Raw genomic sequence first — 21,773 nt, forward strand, 5'->3', positions numbered from 1 at the left:
TTTAATAGGACTCCCACTCTCAAGAATGTGCTGAGGATTGAAAGTCAGTGGTTGTATGTGTAGGAGTGGGTGGTAGTTTTGTTTTATAAAATATAAAGCAGTTAACATTCAGCATACACAGCTGAATAATAACCATATCCCTGATATACAATGCATAGAGATAGTGAGTAGTCTATTTTTGTTTTGTTTTGTTTTTTACTTCCAAAAATGCTGACACAGATGAAAAACAAAAACAAACCCTTATGCTTCAAATGTGCTTTTGTATTTTTTGGCATTTTTGTATATGTTCTCTACCAAATTACTACATGTTTTGTTTCATTTTAGCAAATAGAAAAGGCAAAATAAACATTTTAATTATGCTATTATATATAAAAATATCATGGAAGAAATATGGAGCTCCAGACAAATCAGTCAGTTTAAGGTTTAGAGCCTCCTCAGAGACTCTATCATTGTATCAAATGCACAATGATTGTTTTGGAAATTTTGAAATTCCTGGCTTTTGTGTCCCACAAGTTGCTGCCTAAAATGCTGCGCATATGCACCTTTAATAATTAACCAAATATTGGCCAGGCACAGTGGCTCACGCCTGTAATCCCAGCACTCTAGGAGGCCGAGGCGCGCAGATCATGAGGTCAGGAGATGGAGACCATCCTGGCTAACACAGTGAAACCCCGTCTCTACTAAAAATACAAAAAAAATTAGCCAGGCGTGGTAGCGGGCGCCTGTAGTCCCAGCTACTCGGGAGGCTGAGGCAGGAGAATGGTGTGAACCCGGGAGGCAGAGCTTGCAGTGAGCCGAGATAGTGCCACTGCACTCCAGCCTGGGTGACAGAGCGAGATCCCGTCTCAAAAAAAAAATTAACCAACTATTAAAATCAACAAGCAAATCCACAGACTGTGTCCAATTATAAGTATTCAAAATAAAAACTATGAATCTTAATTTTTCAAAGACATGCTGAGATATACATTCACATATACATACCTTACACTGACTCTGAAAATACAGAGCAGTTAGGAACTCTTGGCATGGAAACTATACATCTTAAATTGCTTTAAGAATTAGCATATGCATAGCCCAAGGGAATAAATTATCTTACCATTAATGGATATAAAAAAGAGTAACCAATTTTCAGAATCTACCTGGAAAACACACATAAAGTATTTTCTCAGGCTCTCTAAGTCACTTCTGGGGCAGAATTCCAATGTTATCTAAGTTAACCTTTGGCACTATCTCATTTCCCTTTGTGCATTCCTCTTTAACCTCTAGCCCAAAGACCTTCACTTTGGATGGCCTTCTCCCTTCATTGGTGAACATCTAAAACTCTTAATGCCACTATGGGAATAATCTTGGGAAATGGGTGGGTGAACTTAAATGATTAATGACTTTTAACTTTTTCTAGATTAGGTACATTTTTAAAGAAAATCCCAAGTACCTAGATCTTGGTTTCTAAATACTTTTGCTCACTGGAGAAATAGTTGGGTCTGGGTAGAGAAAGTACAAGATAAGTCCAGAAAATCTTACTGTGCCAAAAAGCAAGGGAGTGCTCAAATGCTAATGCAGACATGACAAAAGGACATAGGAGGAGATGCTTTAAAGGGGCTCCTGATAGCCAAAAGCGGGGCAGTTTGAACAAAAAAGAAGATGTTGGCCAGGCACAGTAGCACATGCATATCATCTTAGCACTTTGGGAGGCCAAGGCAGGAGGATCACTTGAAGTCAGGTGTTTGAGATCAGCCTGGCCAACATAGTGAAACCCCATCTCTACAAAAAAATACGAAAATTAGCCAGGCATGGTGGCACGTGCCTGTAGTCCCAGTTACTTGAGAGACCGAGGTGGGAAAATCTCTTGAACCTGGGAGGCAGAGGTTACAGTGAGCTGAGATCGCACCACTGCACTCCAGTCTGGGCAACACAGTGAGACCTTTTCTCAAAAAAAAATGATGTTGATGAACTATAATACATTGGATTAAAAAAGAAGCCATAAACCCACAAATATTCATTGAAAAAATAATGGGGGAAACTCTTCTTTATAGAGGATGCCAGCTAATAAATATCAAAGGAAGAGAAGAAGAAAATCCCACTTTGCAACTACCAATGCAATCACTGATTCAGTCAACAATCATTAATAGATGCTAAAACCATTCTAGAAAGGGTTGTTGTAGGACACAACACTCACACACGGTCTCAGAATAGCACCCCACAGATTACCTAAGAGAAAAGGCATCTTTACAAATGGAGAGTTCCGGCAGACCAGCTCATCCAAGTGGTGCTCGGCATAATCAATTCCAGGACAACGGAATAGTAGGTATCGCCACAGTCACTATGTAGCATTTTTGCCAAACGTGCTTAATCTGTATCTAATCATAAGGTAACAATCAGACAAAACCAGATTGTGACACATTCTACAAAACAAAGGTATCTTTCAAGACACCAATGCCATGAACCACAAAAACAGGGTGACTGTTTAGATTAAAGGAAACTAAAGAGACAAAATTCAATGAATGACTGTTGACTCATCCTGGATTGGGAGGGGGGTATAAAAGACAGTATTAGGATAACAGGTGAAATCTGAACATGTATTCAACCATTATTTATATATCAGATAACATTGATTGGTGATCATCTTATTATAGGCTACGTGGGAAAATATCCTTGTGCTTGAGAAATACATGTTGAAGTATTTAGGGCTAAAGGGTCATAGTCTCTACAACTAACTCAGATGGTTCAGCAAACAAGTTTTAAGTGTGTGCATGTAAAGAGACACAGACACAAAAAAACAGAAGAGATGGAGATAAGGCAGATTGGGCAAAATGTTAACACCTTATACAGCAGACTAGTCACAACCTATAAAAACTAGTAACCATAGTTACTTATGGGCTATACCTACCCTGTATAAAGAGATCATAAAGGAGCTAATGGTTGAAAAGAAACTGACGCACATAGGAATATGGTTCTTCACTGTTAGAGCATTTAGTCCATTTCTTAAAAAAAAAAAAAAAAGAAAAAATCCAATTCTATTTCTTTTCTGAAGCAATTAATGGTTCTCAGCTGGGAGGAAGAACGTTGAGAAGAAAAAAAAAAAGAGACTCGTGGAAGAGGATGACAGTGGGTAAAAATTACACAGAAAAGTTCAGTTCTCCTCTACCCAGTCTGAAGAGGAGGTAGGTCTTCAAGGTTTAAAACATTCTGCCTGTGTTTCCCATCCTGGTGAGAAACGCTGTGCAGGTGCGGACATTTCCAACAAGCCAGAAAGATTCCCTTTTCCAGATTTACACCGACCAAACACCCTGCCCAGGGAGGGCCAAAGACCTCATTCCTCACCCACCCCTGGCTGAGCCTGCATCAAGGGCAATGTCTGACACACGCATCCCAGGCCTACAGCCTTCAGCAGTCCCTGAAACCTGACATGTCTAAGACAGACATCACCCCAACAAACCCAACCCCTTGTTTCTCCTATCTCTTTTCTTGGTCTATCCAGTCTCAAAACTGCAGCTTCATCTTTTGCTTCTCTTCCCACTGGCCCATTCTTCATACCTTCTCTGCCTCATCAGCATCCTCAAGGCCACACAGGCCACATGGCCTCACACACTCCAAGTCAAAACACCCTCTCTTTTCTCTGTTATTCCTCAATTTTCCATCTATGGTGCTCAGTTGGCACTTTTTAAATATCTTTGCCACACAGCATTGATTCCACACCCACTGCAAGCCAGTGCTTTGCTATGTTATTTCACTTTAAAAAGCACTACAGGTCCCGCACCATGGTTCTTGGCTGTGATCCCAACACTCTAGGAGGCTGAGGTGGGGGAATCCTTTGAGGCCAGGAGTTCTAGGCTGCAATGGGCTACAATTGTGCCACTGCACTCCAGCCTAGGCGACAGGGCAAGACCCTATCTCTCTACATTAAAAAAAAAAAATCACTATAATTTTTTTTTTTTTTTTTTTTTAGATGGAGTCTTGCTCTGTCGCCAGGCTGGAGTGCAGTGTCGCCATCTTGGCTCACTGCAACTTCCACCTCCCGGGTTCAAGCAATTCTCCTGCCTCAGCCTCCCAAGTAGCTGGGACTTAAGGGGCATGCCACCACGCTCAGCTAATTTTTGGTTTTTGTTTTGTTTTTTGTTTGTTTGTTTGTTTTTGAGATGGAGTCTCGCTCTGTCGCCCAGACTGGAGTGCAGTGGTGCGATCTCGGCTCACTGCAACCTCCGCCTCCTGGGTTCACGCCATTCTCCTGCCTCAGCCTCCCGAGTAGCTGGGACTACAGGCACCCACCACTACACTGGGCTAATTTTTTATATTTTTGGTAGAGATGGGGTTTCACCATGTTAGCCAGGATGGTCTCTATCTCCTGACCTCATGATCTGCCCCCCTCGGCCTCCCAAAATGCTGGGATTACAGGCGTGAGCCACTGCGCCTGGCCAAGAAAGCACTGTGATTTTACAAAGGTGTTTATATCATTTTATCCCTATTTTACAGAAGAATCGGATGTTCCAACATGTGGAATAATTTGTCAAAGGTCACGGAGCTAAAAAATTAATGTTCAGACCCTTGTCTTCAGGTTCTACCCTAATACCAAGGTGCTCTGTATTATCTAGTTTTAAACACTGTCTCCTGTCCTTTAACCAAGCATAAGGTCTTTGAAGGATGAGACAAATTTTATCATCTTTGTGCTCTCTCCAGAACCTGATAATACTCATAACTTATGATAACTGATTTATCCATCAAGACTCTACCCAGAGACCACCTTTCTTTCTAATTTCCAGCCCCCATCCCTGCAGAAGCAACCACTCCCTCCTCCTTGGCCTCTGTATGTTTCCACTGCAGCACATGCAAGCCGGAATGCAAGGCCTGTGGCTGCCACACGTGCCTGGCACGCAGGAGGCACTTAGTGTTTACTAAGTGAAATGATTACGCGTGGCACAGTCAGGTTTCTCAATAAGGTTGTCGTACCCTGTTAAAAAATTTGACCTTAGCCGGGCACGGTGGCTCACGCTTATAATCCCAGCACTTTGGGAGGCCGAGGCAGGTAGATCACAAGGTCAGGAGTTCGAGACCAGCCTGGCCAACACAGTGAAACCCCATCTCTACTAAAAATATAAAAATCAGCTGGGTGTGGTGGCGGGCGCCTGTAATCCCAGCTACTCAGGAGGCTGAGGCAGGAGAATCGCTTGAGCCCCGGAGGCGGAGGTTGCAGTGAGCCGAGATCACACCACTGCACTCCAGCCTGGGCATCAGAGTAAGACTCTGTCTCAAAAAAAAAAAAAAAAAAATTGACCTCATTTTTATCCTTATCATGTACTGACGAAAATTATTTTACGCAAGACTGCCAGAAAATGGAGAAGAGAATACAGGTCTGAGCCCCTTTGCATCCCCTCCACTTTGTGTTCTCTCTACATGCTGCCCTGGGTATAGTATGTTCTAGAGCAGCGGTCCCCAGCCTTTTTGGCACCAGGAACTGGTTTCATGAAAGACAATTTTTCCCCAACAGGGTGAGGGGAGGTTGGAGGGGTTTGGGATGATTCAAATGCATGACGTTTATGGTACACTTTATTTCTATTATTACATTGCAATATATAATGAAATAACTATACAGCTCACTGTAATGTAGAATCAGTGGGAACCCTGAGTTTGTTTTCCTGCAACTAGACAGTCCCATCTGGGGGTGATGGGAGATAGTAACAGATCATCAGGCATTAGATTCTCATAAGGAGTGGGCAACCTAGATCCTTCGCATGCACAGGTCACAAAAGGGCTTGTGCTCCTATGAGAATCTAATGCTGCTGCTGATCTGACAGGAGGCGGAGCTCAGACAGTAATGCAAGAGATAAGGAGCAGCTGTAAATATAGATGAAGCTTTCCTCACTCACCTGCCACTCACCTCCTGCTGTGCAGCCCTGTTCCTAACAGACCACGGAATGGTACCACTCCAAAACTTGGGGGTTGGGGACCCCATTTGCAGAACAGTGCTTCCAAATTTTAATGTATATGTAATAGCAATCAATACAAATTATGATTCAGTATGTCTGTGGTGGAGCCTAAGATTCTGCATTTCTAACAAGTTCCCAAGAGATAGCAATGCTGCTGATCCACAGAACATTCTTTGGAGTAGCAAAAAGTTCTAGACAGTTATAGTGAAAGTATGCCCATTTAAAGAGTATATAACATGTAGACTGAAATGACTAGACATAATTTCACAGAATGTTAATGCCAGTTGTCTCTGGGTTTCTTCTTTCTGCTTTTCTATAATTTCCATGTATTGTATAATGACTCTTGCTGATGGAAATAAAAATTTTAAATGCTCTCTCTATATATACATGCACAAAAAAACTGCATATTTGGACATTTCCATTCTGCATAGCTCCATCTTTATTTAAGCAACAAATACACTTAAAAGGACTAGCCTTGGGATAGAACAGGTTGGTGAATTTAGCAATTCCCTATATTCTATTTTAACATGCAAATTAACATGAAACAGCAATTACCCTTAACAAGCAGTCGCCATTACAAGTATTGTTTTTCTCAGGTCCTTTCCCTTAAAAGAAAGAAAGAATCCATTCAGTTGGAATACAATAAAAAGCAAACTAAATTAAGGGCAGATAGAAAAACACAAGCAGGCACTACACTGGAGCTCTTCCAAGTGGGTCAACAGAACCACAGGAAAGTTGAAACAGAGATGGAAATGCTTTTCTCACAGCAGAGGTGGGATGGGCCGAGTTCCGCAGCAAGGTGAAATGAAATAAATTAAAGCATCACTCACTGTGCACCTGCAGGAGAGGTGGAAAAGAAATGATCCTTGGAGGAGTGCCACCTCCAAAGCAGAACGAGGAGAGATCATTAGGAAAAGGCAATTGGAGGGCACATATTTGCAAGAAAACACTCCCAAAGCACCTGACCTCTCTTCAGTGGAGTTCCAATGAATACCAAGTTATATTCCCTCAGGTGTAGAAGATGCAGCCCCAGCTAGTGGGCATTTCACTCCCACTGCAATGCCTGCAACAATTCCAGGGACTTGCTTGGCCACAAGTGTCTGGGATACACGCAGGGCCAAAAAGAGGGCACCCAACCATCCCATGGCCTATGCAGGGCACTCCTGGTTATAGCAGGCCTGGCAGTGCCCTGCACACTCTGCGTTCTACTCCCTTCCCGCTTCCAGGTAAGAGTTTCTCATCAGAGGATATGGGTTTTCATACTATGGTTCTGCCCACAGTCCTACCTGATGTTTTTCCTTAAAGAAAAATTGTAAAATTCTGTATGAAATTCCACTAAGGTTGGAACCTAGGGTTCAAAAAACCTCTAAATACAATGAAGCCAAAAATCACTTCTGTGGGTCTACACAGCATTATTAAGAATGTGGTTTCAGGCCGGGCGTGGTGGCTCATGCCTGTAATCCCAGCACTTTGGGAGGCCAAGACGGGTGGATCATGAGGTCAGGAGTTCGAGACCAGCCTGACCAACATGGTGAAACCCCATCTCTACTAAAAATACAAAAATTAGCTGGGTGTGGTGGCACACACCTATAATCCCAGCTACTCAGGAGGCTGAGGCAGGAGAATTGCTTGAATCTGGGAGGCGGAGGTTGCAGTGAGCAGAGATTGTGCAACGGCACTCCAACCTGGGCGACAGAGCAAGACTCTGTCTCAAAAAAAAAAAAAAAATGTGGTTTCATATCTGTGACGGTTAGACACACCAGACATTCAGCTCAACAGAAAACAACGAGCCACTGTATGTCTACTGAATTCTGTGAGTCCAGGGCTGGGTTATTTAACTCAAGGAAAGCAAGCATATGCTGAGTTTAAAAATGTGATTACCTGAAATTGCAAAACTAGTATCAAAGTCACCAACCTGATGAGAGGAAAAATATCTGAATTTATATGGACTTCCTTACATTTACTTTGAAATTCAGTATTGTTTCTTTTTTGAATTATTTTGGTGTTAGATAGGGATATCTGCGTTGGGGGAAAGCTCCATAATCTTTTCAAAGTTCCAAAGCCTAAAAATATCAATATTATAGCTGGAATTTTAGATTTAAAGAGATGTAAGAGGCATAACAATGCAATACACAATCATGTCATCTGTAAGCAGAGACAATTTGACTAAATTGTCACTCATCTATTCAACATAGTATTGAAAATTCTGGCCAGGGCAATCAGGCAAGAGAAAGAAATAAAGAGTATTCAAATAAAAAGAGAAGTCAAATTGTCTCTGTTTGTAGATGACATGATTGTGTATTTAATACAATACACAGCCTTTTGCCTGGATTCTGGTTTAAAATTTTGTTTAAACACTAAAGGTCTCGGAAATGAATTTAGAAAATTTGACTATGGACTGATATTAAGTAATATTTGGGGACTATTGTTAATTTTGGTTGGTATGATAATGGTGGTGTACTTTTATAAAGAAGCTTCCTTATTTTTTGGAGATGGATGCTAAAGTATTGAGGGTTAAAATGTCATGACAGGCCAGGTGCAGTGGCTCATGCCTGTAATCCCAGTACTTTGGGAGGCAGAGGTGGGTACATCTCCTGAGGTCAGGAGTTTGAGACCAGCCTGGCCAACATGGTGAATCCTGTCTCTACTAAAAATACAAAAATCAGTGCTCACTTCAACAACACATATACTACAACTGCAACGACACAGAGAAGATTAGTATGGGCCCTGCGCAAGGATGACACACAAATTCGTGAAGTGTTCCATATTTTTCTCATGAACATCAATGCAAAAATCCTCAATAAAATACTGGCAAACCCAATCTGGCAGCACATCAAAAAGCTTATCCACCACGATCAAGTTGGCTTCATCCCTGAGAAGCAAGGCTGGTTCAACATACACAAATCAATAAACGTAATCCATCACATAAACAGAACCAATGACAAAAACCACGATTATCTTAATAGATGCAGAAAAGGCCTTCAATAAAATTCAACAGCCCTTCATGCTAAAAACTCAATAAACTAGGTATCGATGGAACGTATTTCAAAATAATAAGAGTTATTTAAGACAAACCCACAGCCAATATCATACTGAATGGGTAAAAGCTGGAAGCATTCCCTTTGAAAACTGGCACAAGACAAGGATGCCCTCTCTCACTCGTATTCAACATAGTATTGAAAGTTCTGGCCAGGGCAATCAGGCAAGAGGAAGAAATAAAGAGTATTCAAATAAAAAGAGAAGTCAAATTGTCTCTGTTTGTAGATGACATGATTGTGTATTTAGAAAACCCCATCGTCTCAGCCCAAAATCTCCTTAAGCTGATAAGCAACTTCGGCAAAGTCTCAGGATACAAAATCAATGTGCAAAAATCACAAGCATTCCTATACACCAATAATAGACGAACAGAGAGCCAAATCATAAGTGAACTCCCATTCACAATTGCTACAAAGAGAATAAAATACCTAGGAATCCAACTTACAAGGGATGTGAAGGACCCCCTCAAGGAGAACTACAAACCACTGCTCAAGGAAATAAGAGAGGACACAAACAAATGGAAAAACATTCCATTCTCACGGATAGGAAGAATCAATATTGTTAAAATGGCCATACTGCCCAAAGTAATTTATAGATTCAATGCTATCCCCATCAAGCTACCATTGACTTTCTTCACAGAATTAGAAAATACTACTTTAAATTTCACATGGAACCAAAAAAGAGCCCGTATACCCAAGACAATCCTAAGCAAAAAGAACAAAGCTGGAGGCATCATGCTACCTGACTTCAAACTATACTACAAGGCTACAGTAACCAAAAGAGCATGGTACTGGTACCAAAACATATATACAGACCAATGGAACAGAACAAAGGCATCAGAAATAATGCCACACATCTACAACCATCTGATCTTTGACAAACCTGACAAAAACAAGCAATGGGGAAAGGATTCCCTATTTAATAAATGGTGCTGGAAAAACTGGCTAGCCATATGCAGAAAACTGAAACTGGACCCCTTCCTTACAACTTATACAAAAATTAACTCATGATAGATTAAAGACTTAAACGTAGACCTAAAATCATAAAAACCCTAGAAGAAAACCTAGACAATACCATTCAGGACATAGGCATAGACAAAGACTTCATGACTAAAACACCAAAAGCAATGGCAACAAAAACCAAAATTGACAAATGGGATCTAATTAAAACTAAAGAGCTTCTGCACAGCAAGGGAAATTATCATCAGAGTGAACAGGTAACCTACAGAATGGGAGAAAATTTTTGCAATCTATCCATCTGACAAAGGGCTAATATTCAAAATCTAAAAGGAGCTTAAAAAAATTTCCGAGAAAAGACCCATCAAAAAGTGGGCGAAGGATATGAACAGACACTTCTCAAAAGAAAACATTTATGCAGCCAACAAACATATGAAAAAATGCTCATCATCACTGGTCACTAGATAAATGCAAATCAAAACCACAATGAGATACCACCTCATGCCAGTTAGAATGGCGATCATTAAAAAGTCAGGAAACAACAGATGCTAGAGAGGATATGGAGAAATAGGAACACTATTACACTGTTGGTGAGAGTGTAAATTAGTTCAACCATTGTGGAAGACAGTGTGGCGATTCCTCGAGGATCTAGAACCAGAAATACCCTTTGACCCAGCAATCCCATTACTGGGTATATACCAAAAAGATTATAAATCATTGTACTATAAAGACACATACACACGTATGTTTATTGCAGCACTGTTTACAATGGCAGAGACTTGGAAACAACCCAAATGCCCATCAATGACGGACTGGATAAAGCAAATGTGGCACATATACACCATGAAATACTATGCAGATATAAAAAAGGATGAGGTCATGTCCTTTGCAGGAACATGGATGAAGCTGGAAACCATCATTCTTAGCAACTAACACAGGAACAGAAAACCAAACACTGCATGTTCTCACTCATGGGTGGGAGTTGAACAATGGGAACACATGGACACAGGGAGGGGAAAATCACACACCGGGGCCTGTCGGTGGGTGGGGGGCCAGGGGAGGGATAGCATTAGGAGAAATACCTAATGTAGATGGCAGGTTGATGGGTGCAGCAAGCCAGCATGGCAAGTGTATACCTATGTGGCAAACCTGCACGTTCCACACATGTATCCCAGAACTTAAAGTATAATTTTAAAAAATACAAAAATGAGCTGGGCATGGTAGCGGGTGCCTGTAATCCCAGCTACTCGGGAGGCTGAGGCAGGAGAATCATTTGAACCTGGGAGGCAGAGGTTGCAGTGACCCAAGATCGCGTCACTGCTTTCCAACCAGGGCGACAAGAGCAAAACTCTGTCTCAAAAAAATAAAGTCATGCTAGCTATAATTAATTTTTAATGATATGGCAAAAAATAATATACATTGATTTCTATACAGAAAGCAAATAAAAAATGTTAATAATTATATAGATGAGGGGGGGTTATATGGGTGTTCATTGTACTGTTCTTTTTTCTATACTTGAAAACTTTTAGAAAAGTTGAAATATATATATCTGTCAAAAGCATTTATGGCCTTACACCTTTCTCTCTCTCATCCTGTTGTCTTGCCAAATTAAATTATAGTCCACTTACATTGGGTGATTTTCTTTCATCCAAAAGACATTCTCACATGTTCCCACCTCTGTAGCTTTGTGAGATATAGTCTCTCAACCTGGTGTTTTATTCTCCCATCACTGTCCCTCAGGTAAGAACAGACCCATTCTTTTGGGCCCATCACAAATGCTGCCTTCTCTAGGAAAGCTTTCCTAACCCCCCATCCCAACTTTAGGTGATCCCGTCTTTTCTGACTCTCAGTGACACTCTGCAGCTCACATCACAGGTATCATATTCTGTCCTGCATGGTCTTTAAGAAGACATTTACTAAGAGTTTCTCGGGCCGGGTGCGGTGGCTCACGCTTGTAATCCCAGCACTTTGGGAGGCCGAGGCAGGCGGATCACGAGGTCAGGAGATCGAGACCACAGTGAAACCCCGTCTCTACTAAAAATACACAAAAAAAATTAGCCAGGCGTGGTGGCGGGCACCTGTAGTCCCAGCTACTTGGAGAGGCTGAGGCAGGAGAATGGCGTGAACCTGGGAGGCGGAGCTTGCAGTGAGCCGAGATTGCACCACTGCACTCCAGCCTGGGCGACAGAGTGAGACTCAGTCTCAAAACAAAAAAAAAAAAAAAAAGAGTTTCTCATGGATGAGGCCAGAGTCTGGAAACTCTCATATGTGTTCTTTCATTTAATCCCTACCTCAATTAGGTAGGAATTATTATTATTATTATTATTATTATTATCATTATTATTATTGAGATGGAGTCTCACTCTGTCACCCAGGCTGGAGGGCAGTGGCACAATCTCAGCTCACTGCAACCTCCACCTCCCAGGTTCAAGCAATTCTCCTGCCTCAGCCTCTCGAATAGCTGGGATTACAGGTGCCCACCACCACACCCAGCTAATTTTTTATTTTTAATAGAGATGGGGTTTCACCATCTTGGCCAGGCTGGTCTTCAACTCCCAACCTTGTGATCCACCCGCCTTGGCCTCCCAAAGTGCTCAGATTACAGGCGTGAGGCACCATGCTTGGCCTAGGAATTATTATCATCTTCTTTTCACAGGTGAGAAAACAGGTTGAGAGGCTGGGTGACTTGCTCAAGTCATAGGATTGGTGGATGGTAGGGCCAGGGTTCATTCCCACTCAGCCCCATCTGCTTCCAAATTCCTAAGCGCTAGTGTGGTGTCATTTGCACCATGGCTTGATCCTTCCCTACTCTATTATACCAACTCAAGGGCAGGCAGAGCATCTTATTTCAACAACATCTGTGCAAAGTCACTACGTGTCAGGCAACTGTTCTACATGATGGGATAAAGTGGCAAATGAAAAAGGACAGTATTTGACTCAGGTCAAAACTAAGGAAATCTAGCTGAGGGCAGTGGCTCATACCTGTAATCCCAGCACTTTGAGAAGCTAAGTGGGGAGAGACTCACATGAGCCCTGGAGTTCAAGACCAGCCTGGGCAACACGGAGAAACTGTATCTACAAAAAAAAAAAAATTAGCCAGGAGCAGTGGGCACACCTGTGGTCCCAGCTATTCAGGAGGCTGAGGAAGGAAGCTCAATTGGGCCTGGGAGATCAAGGCTACAGTGAGCCATGATTGTACCACTGCACTCCAGCCTGGGTGATGGAGCAAGATCCTATCAAAAAAAAAAAAAAAAAAAAACCCTAAGGAAATCTGATCTAATTAGCCACTAGTCGTGAATTTGAATGAGCTGATATGGAGCCAGGCCTTGAAGGGTCTTGAGGAGCAGAGTCACCAGTCATGGATTTGAATGAGTTCTGTGTCTTGACTTCAATTTCTAAGCCTCCGTTCTCATCATCTATAAAATGGTGATGACACCTTTTTATGAGGCTAAATTACAGCATGCAACAGAAACCGTAAAATAACCAAATGCTGTTAATTATTGTCATTAATATTATCAAATGGCATCTATTAAATATTTATGTGTCTGTGACGCTTGTTATCACATCTGTAGTTTTCCAGGAGTTTGATCTCAAAAAAGAGTTACTACCACTGATGGTGATTTATTAGGCCAGCTTCATATAGGAAGGTTTTTACATGTGGTACTTTTTATATGTGCTGAATAAATCTGATAGCCTTTAGTTAATAAAAATGTATCAATATAGCTTAATTATAACAAGCATACCATATTAAGATACAAAAAAAGAGAAAGGGAGGTGAGGGAGTATTGAGATACTCTGTACTATCTGCTCAGTTTTTCTGTAAATCTAAAAATGCTTTAAAAAAAATTAAGACTGGCCGGGCGCGGTGGCTCACGCCTGTAATCCTAGCACTTTCCCAGGCTAAAGTAGGAGAAATGCTTAAGCTCAGGAGTTCGAGACCAGCCTCGGCAATACAGTGAAACCCCATCTTTACAAAAATACAAAAATTAGCCAGACGTTGTAGTGCACACCTGTGACCCCAGCTACTCAGGAGGGGGCAGGAAGATGGTTTGAGCCCTGGAGGTGGAGGCTGTGGCGAACGGAGATCATGTCACTGCACTCCAGCCTGGGTGACAGAGTGAGGCCTGTCTCAAAAATAATTGATTTTTTTTTTAAGAGCATGAACATGAGGTCAGTTTTCTTGATTGGCTTATAAACTACCTCTTAAACTAATTCCAAAGAAGTGTAGTCCTGTTGTCTTTAACAAAGAAGGTGGCACTGAAACATGTGAATGGGGCCGACTGGGGGAATAAGTTTGAACTCGGATCTCTAGCTAAATGTGCGGCACGTGTTTTTTAAACTTAATCTCATGCATTTATATTCCTCCTTTTATACACTAACATGTTTCAGGCTCCAAGTTCTCCAGCTTAATTCACTACGTTTTAATTAACATACCCAGGAAGGAATTTACCACACCTCCTACTCCTCTAACAAGTAAAGTAAGTCCGAGAAAGGCTCTGGGAAGTTCCATTTAAAAAAAAAAAAAAAAGTTGGCAATTTTTTTTTTGCTTAAAAATCGCAGTCCCAATTCCCAAGTTCTATAGACAATCTTAAACCCAGAACTTCAAGCGTCTGTCTGTACATTAACATACTCCACCATACTATATCTGATTCTTGCCTAAAGAAGGGAGTTCAGCCTTTCACATACCCTGTCCAGAGACTCCTCTCAACTGTAACAACAGACTCCACACTGCATTTGTGAGATTTGCACATATAAAAAGTCTACCACATATAAAAACCTTCCTATGTGGAGCTGGCCTAAGAAATCACCGTCAGTGGCAGCAACTGAGTTTTTTAGATCAAACTCCTGGAAAACTACACATGTGATAACAAGCATCACAAATACATAAATATTTAACAGATGCTATTTGAATATTCATGACAATAATAAGTAACAGCATTCGGGTATTTTATGGTTTGTGTTCCATGCTGTAATTTAGCCTCATAAAAATACCATGATACGAGTGGTAAAGATGTCATCACCATTATATAGATGAGGAAAACGGAGGCTTACGAATTGAAGTCAAGACACAGAACTCATTCAAATCCACTAGTGACTCTGTTCCTCAGGATCCTTCAAGGCCTGGCTCCATGCCAGCTGTGTTTTCACTCTCTCCAGCCAGAAAGACAGGATCCCTCTCATTTTTTAATAATTTTCCACAGTCCTCCTGTCATCCGTGGAGGTTCTCTCTTTCTCTGCAGGCCACCTATCTGTTCATGCCTCCAATCTCCCGAGCAGAATTATATAAACCGACTCAGGCCTAGGACCTGGCTCACTCACCCAGGTCCCGCTGTGTTAACAAAGTGCTTCGCATGCAGTGGAAGCTCCTCAACCCCAAAGGCCCCACAACCACATGACTGATCCTGTGCTACAAAACTGACACATGAGCAAAAGCCAAGAAATAAAAACAGACCTCGTTCCAGTGCTTCAAAACTTATGGGAAATTCAAGGTGACTTATTTTCCTTGACCTTAAAATAATGTTTAAGTTTTATAACATGGCTGATAATCATAAACGGAAAAGGGAGTTTTCTTTCCCCCTGGGGCCCTCAGCCAGCCCTCCAATTTTGGGCCAAGATTGTTGAGAAAATGTGCCACGATACTTGATTTTTGGCCAGATTCCAGAAAAAGTAGGGGAGAAAAATGAGTTTTACCATCCGTACAGCTTGGGCTGCTTTCACAGGCACCACGCTCTTGCAAAATAAGGCCTAAAATTGACTTTTGCATATTTCTCTTTGCCAAGTTGACCATTTTGTTATTAGAACCTTTGATTCTCAGAACCTAAATCAAGTGAAAAGTCAAATATTTTTAAAAGATCAAATTATTTAAAAACTTCATCTCTGCCTCAGTACAAAATATAAAGCTCCTGGCATTATATACACAGATAGTGACTAATTCAGGGTGTTAACTTCTTGTACCTGAAAGAAAATGGAAGGCTTCCAAAGTACCGGGATATCACAGAAGCTGCTGAAAAGAAGCAGTTCACTGAATGGTACTTCTGTGTCTTCACAGTTTTAACATGCTCAACGGTGGAAAATGAAAACTGTTTGAAGTGGCTAAAATTCAATGCTTGCTTTGTTTTTAACCAGAATAACCAAAACTGAATATAGTTCCCCAAGATTTTTAATGTCCTGCTTACTGTATTTTTCCTTCTGCAGCCAATTAGAAATGATACTTTAAAAAAATAAACTGTTTAACTCTAGCATCAGTAACATATGTGCTTTGAGTTTTTATCAGGAATGGAAAATGGAATGCGTAGAGCTATCCACATCTTCCTTGTCTTGCAAATATTATAGCATCAAACACCACAGAAATAATGAGAAATGTCCTCAAATTTCACAGTTAATAAACAGTTCCTCTCTCCTGGTCAGAAAAGCAACGGAAGAATACCAGAGGGTACTTGGGAGCGTGTGTGTGTACACGCTGATGCGTGCACATCTGTGGTGTGGCTGGGGGTGGGAGTGAGGGAAAGCGACAGAGTTGGGATGCAGCTAAGACTCCTGAGGTGTCCCCTAGGATGGAAATCCTCCACCTGCCCTCTACTCTGCCACCGTGTTGTGTGTTCTGGGAAGCTGACCCATTTAACAACAGGCTGTCTTGCCCACTGGCTCCCATTTTGGTTCAGCCAAATCCTTTCCTGCCAGATTCCCTGGGTCTGGTCAGGTGGCTCTCTATATAGGGTCCCCTGGAAACTGCTTCCTCCCTCACCTCTCAGGCCTAGGAGTGGGAGGAGCTTGGCAATTACTAGCCCCAGGATGCAGCCACTTCTTTGTGGCTCCTATATACCCTGTCCCCAATATTTTTTATGGCAACATTTTTAATATATGGCTTCCTGTTTTGGTTGTGTGTGTTTGTGTGTGTCTGTGTGTGTGTGTGTGTCTGAAACAGGGTCTCACACTGTCGCCAAAGCTGGAGTGCAGTGGCCCCATCTTGGCTCACTGTAGTCTCGACAAGTACAATGACACTTGAGGACAGTACAAGTATCTTCACTGTTCTGACTGAGGTCTGTACAATAATTTTCCTCCACATTAGAAGCTGACTTTTTTTGAAAATAATTAAGTTTTTATATAATTTAATGAAACAATTTGGTCTCCCTATCTTCTTCCTCTCTGTTCTTCAATCCATTCTAAACAACACTAGCAGATTAATTGTCCTGAAGCACCCAGGTAGGAGTGGCATTTCCCTCCACACTAGAGTCCATTGTCTTCCCATTACCTACCATATGCCACCTGTTTTCTTATGGGACCTGGACTGATATGGATACCTGAAGCTTTGAACACTCCCCTAAGAAGATACTGGCCTGTAATTACTATTGTTTTGATCCTACTTTTATGACACTCTTAAAGCTAACTGTTGTGGCTGGTGAACTGAAAGGTTTTTCTTTTAATCCACAAAATGCCATTATCAGCAATAAACCACAAGGCAGAGGATATATCTTGTAATTTCAGTGATTTTTTTAAAAAACATTACCAGATCAAGTCAGTTCTTTGCTCAAAGCCTTTTCGTCTCTCCCAGAATTAAAAATGTTTTAAGTCCTTATTCTGCCCTGCCGTGCCATGCCCTCTGAATCCTGTCCCTCGCCCCACCAGTATTTTTCTGTCTTCACCTCTGCCCTGGCCTCCGGGACAGCATTCCCATTCTTCAAACACACCGCACTGGCTCCACCTGGGGGCCTATGCCCCTGCAGTTCCCTCCACCTGGAATGCCACCTCCTGAGTCTTCATGTCACGAATTCCTACTCATCTGATTCTTGTGGCCAAAAGCCTTGGCCCAGCACATCTCCAGCAGCCCTCTCTTGCCCCAGCTCTCTCTCTCTCTCTCACCCTTTGTCTTTTCTTCCTGGTGCTTCTTCCCCCAGTTTATATTTATGTGCTTACGATCCATCTCCTCCCATGAGAATGTAGGGTCCCCAAAGAGGGACTTTGTTAGGCTCACCATTCATCATCACTGCCTGGAACAGTGGCAAGCAGACAGCCGGCACTCACTAAATATTTGTTGAATAAATGAATGATTCGGTCGGTCAGAGAGGGAAAAGAAAGAACAGCTGGTCCACTTTCTTAATGGTTGTGGCTCAATTTCCAGTGACTAAGGAGATGCTCAGTGGTTATCTTTTGCAGATTACATTGAAGGGATTGTTTCCATTAAAAGATGAGCTTATGGAATAACCTGCCATCCAACATGAGGATATTCCACCCTGCATATCAAAACCAGCACACCGCACAGTAAACAATCAAAAATATGATCAAATGTAAATTCAGAGGCTGAGTGTGGTGGCTCACGCCTGTAATCCCAGCACTTTGGGAGGCCAAGGCAGGTGGATCACTTGAGGTCAGGAGTTTGTGACCAGCCTGGTCAACATGGTGAAACCCCATCTCTATTAAAAATACAAAAATTAGCTAGGTATGGTGGCGTGCGCCTGCAGTACCAGCTACTCTGGAGGCTGAGGCAGTAGAATTGCTTGAAGTTGGGAGGTGGAGGTTGCAGTGAGCCGAGATGGCGCCACTGCACTCCAGCCTGGGTGACAGCAAGCCTCTGTCTCACAAAAAAAAAAAAAAAAAAGCCCACAAGTAAATTTAAACGATTGCTTAAACTAGCAGGGAAGGACAGAGACATATGTAAAGGACCAGACAGTAAATAACTGAACACTGTGTGGACTAGAGTCTCTGTGACAATACTCAACTCTGCTGCTGTACCATTAAAGTTGCTTTTCATGGCCATCCAGAAAGCTGTGCTGCCTCAGCAGGAAGAAGCTTGCCCACAGAGCTTTGATATACAGTGTGGAATATCCTCATACATGGATGAACACAGCTGTGTTCCAATAAAACTTTATTATAAACAATGAAATATAAATTTCTATAATTTTCAGCTGTCACAAAATTCTTCTACCTTTGACTTTTCTTCAGGCTTTTATTTTATTTTATCTTATCTTATCTTATTTATTTTATTTTTTGAGACGGAGTCTCACTCTGTCGCCCAGGCTGGAGTGCAGTGGCGCGATCTCGGCTCACTGCAAGCTCCGCCTCCCACGTTCACACCATTCTCCTGCCTCAGCCTCCCGAGTAGCTGGGACTACAGGCGCCCATCACCATGCCCGGCTAATTTTTTGTATTTTTATTAGAGACGGGGTTTCACCGTGTTAGCCAGGATGGTCGATCTCTTGACCTCGTGATCCGCCCGCCTCACCCTCCCAAAGTGCCAGGATTACAGGCATGAGCCACCGCGCCCGGCCTCTTCAAGCATTTAAAAATGTAAAAACCATTCTAGGCTCATGGGCCATATAAAAAAAACAGGTGGCAAGCTGGATTTGGCCTCCAAGCTGTAGTTTGCTGATCTCTGGTTTAAATCATTTCTCAAGCTGGCTATTTTTGTCTTGATAAAATACATTCTACCTCATGAATCTGTTGGATATTCTACAACTAATTAAACATGGAATAAATGCATTTGTTATAATTGGCTGGAAAAATAGTTTATTGAGGTAAATAAACATCACTAAATCACTCTTGAAAACTATCTTTCCACCCAGATTTTGGTCATCTTCTCACACAAGCTCTGTTAGCATCTCTTTCCTCACCTAAGCACCTTCAATCTGCCATCCTAGTGAAGAAATTCCATCGTACTCTTTCTTCCTTTTCAGAAATGGGAATTACAATGAAAACTTTGGGATAGGGAGAAAAGGGTGGCTTCCCAAGCTTTGGGGCAAGGCAAATTCCAGGATAATGTTTTATGACTAAGGGTACAATGCGTTGCCTACACTTTCCTTTTAAGTACTTTCAAACACACCCTGTTGTGTGGGCCCTGGAATGAGAACTATTTTGATTGCAGGTGCTGCTGGAATTCAGGGTCATCTGTCCCCACAAGCTATAAAATTTGCTGAAAAAGCCAGGTTGCATGATGGCATAGCCAAAAGCATGTTGTTTCATAACTTAAAGCACAAGTTTTTAAATTTCACTCAATTATAATAGTCTCATTCCTCTTACATAATAGCAATATGTGAAGATATGGAATTTGAAGAAGCACTTTTCATGGTATTACTCAGAAGAGTCGGCCACACATAATGAAGAGGTGTGATTAACATCAAACACATCTATGTGGCCCTAGATACACAATAGAGAATGAGAATACTTCACTTTAGGTCTCCAGGTATTTTAAATATCCTGAGGTTGGGTGTCCCAGCAACCCAATCAAGAAGGAATTCAAGAAGATAGTTCTCAAAATTTATGCCTCTCATTTTCTTCAAACCTAGGATACATGGAAAAAAAACAAAATTTACTATGACCTAATCAATCACAGACTCCACTTGCCCTACCCATTTTGAAAACAGATCTATTGGAATGTGAAATGAAATTTTTTTAAGCTCTTTGGAAGACCTCTAAGTGCTCTGCTACTTGGAAAATTTCCAAGTAAATCAAATTCAAATAAATAGGCCAGAGGAAGCCAATGGCTTTCCAACTCCTACTGTAAGTAACATACACCCTACACATTTACTGTGAAAACCAGGGATTAAATTAAGCTTCACTTAAATTCCAAGCTGCCGGAGACAGTCTCTTGAGAAAGCAGCCTTGGCTTGAAACCCTGGCATCCCATGCACATGGTCCAATTCACACCAAAGACAGCCGTCCACAAAGCTGTCCTGCCTCAGCAAGAATCTCATCTAGTCAGCTGAGCTTGGGACTATCCATATAAATGAAACCCGAGGACTCCAATCACAGAAAGTTGTAAGATAAGCACCTCAGCTTCATCTCACACCTTTAATTGGAGTTTTGGAAGGAAATAAAAATGCTGACAAGGTATGCAGCTTCCAACAAAAATGATCAGAAAGGCCAGGCACAGTGGTTCACACCTGTAATCCCAGCGCTGTGGGAGGTGGAGACCAGGGGAATGCTTGAATCCAGGAGTTCAAGACCAGCCTGGGCAATATAGTGAGATCCTGTCTCTACCAAAAAAAAAAAAAAATTAGATGGGCATGGTGGTGCATGCCTGTGGTCCCAGCTACTTGGGAGGCTGAAGCAGGAGGATCGCCTGAGACCAGGAAGTCAAGGCTACAGTAAGCTGTTTCACACCTCTGCACTCCAGTCTGGGTGGCAGAGCAAGACCCTGTCAATAAATAAGTAAATGAATAAACAACAGAAGAAAATGATCAGAAATGAATGACTAAGGAACAACAGACAACAGCAGTTACCTAGTGACCCTGTGAGCATTCAAACAGAAAAATCTGTCTTGGAATACCCAGGGCACTACTGAGTCTCCCTCTTCCTGACTTCCAGGGAGACTGTGATGCTGAAATAGCCTGGGCTTCCTGCTTATAGTAGTTTGATAGGGCTGCCATAACAAAGTACCACGACTGGGTGGTTTAAACAATAGAAAGTTATTTTCTCACATTTCTGGAGGCTAGAAATGTGAAATCAAGGTGTCAGCAGCACTGGTTTATTCTGAGGCCTCTCTCCTTGGCTTGTAGACAGCCGTCTTCTCCCTATGTCTTCACAGCATCCTCCCACTGAACGTGTCTATGGCTGATTTCTTCTTCTTATGAGGCACCAATCAGACTGCACTAGGACCCTTCTTAATAACCCTTAAATTTATCTTAACTAGCTCTTTAAAGACTCTGTCTCCAAATACACCCACATTTTAACATACGAATTTTGGAGAGACACAATTCAGTCCATAACACTGTTAGAATCACTAACATGGCAAGGTTCTATTTCCGTTTATTCTCACCAGTGCCATGAGGCTAGACTCAATAAACTCACAATTCAATTCTCACTTACTTAAAAATTAGCTACCTTTCTAATATAATGAAAGGGTATTACATTCTACAATGTCCC

General features: G+C 41.9%; 1 protein-coding gene and 1 non-coding gene across 23 annotated transcripts in view; one reads left to right on the forward strand and one right to left on the reverse strand.

The window, feature by feature from the left end:
• APBB2 (amyloid beta precursor protein binding family B member 2) overlaps window positions 1–21,773 on the reverse strand; it is a 405,899-nt gene that overhangs the window by 295,247 nt on the left and 88,879 nt on the right. The window lies entirely within an intron of this gene.
• On the forward strand, window positions 8,587–8,693 carry LOC129465113 (U6 spliceosomal RNA). Its single transcript, XR_008651884.1, has one exon. It is a non-coding gene; the product is annotated as a U6 spliceosomal RNA (small nuclear RNA).

This window comes from Symphalangus syndactylus, chromosome 16, assembly GCF_028878055.3.
Source record: "Symphalangus syndactylus isolate Jambi chromosome 16, NHGRI_mSymSyn1-v2.1_pri, whole genome shotgun sequence".
Lineage (NCBI taxonomy): Eukaryota > Metazoa > Chordata > Mammalia > Primates > Hylobatidae > Symphalangus > Symphalangus syndactylus.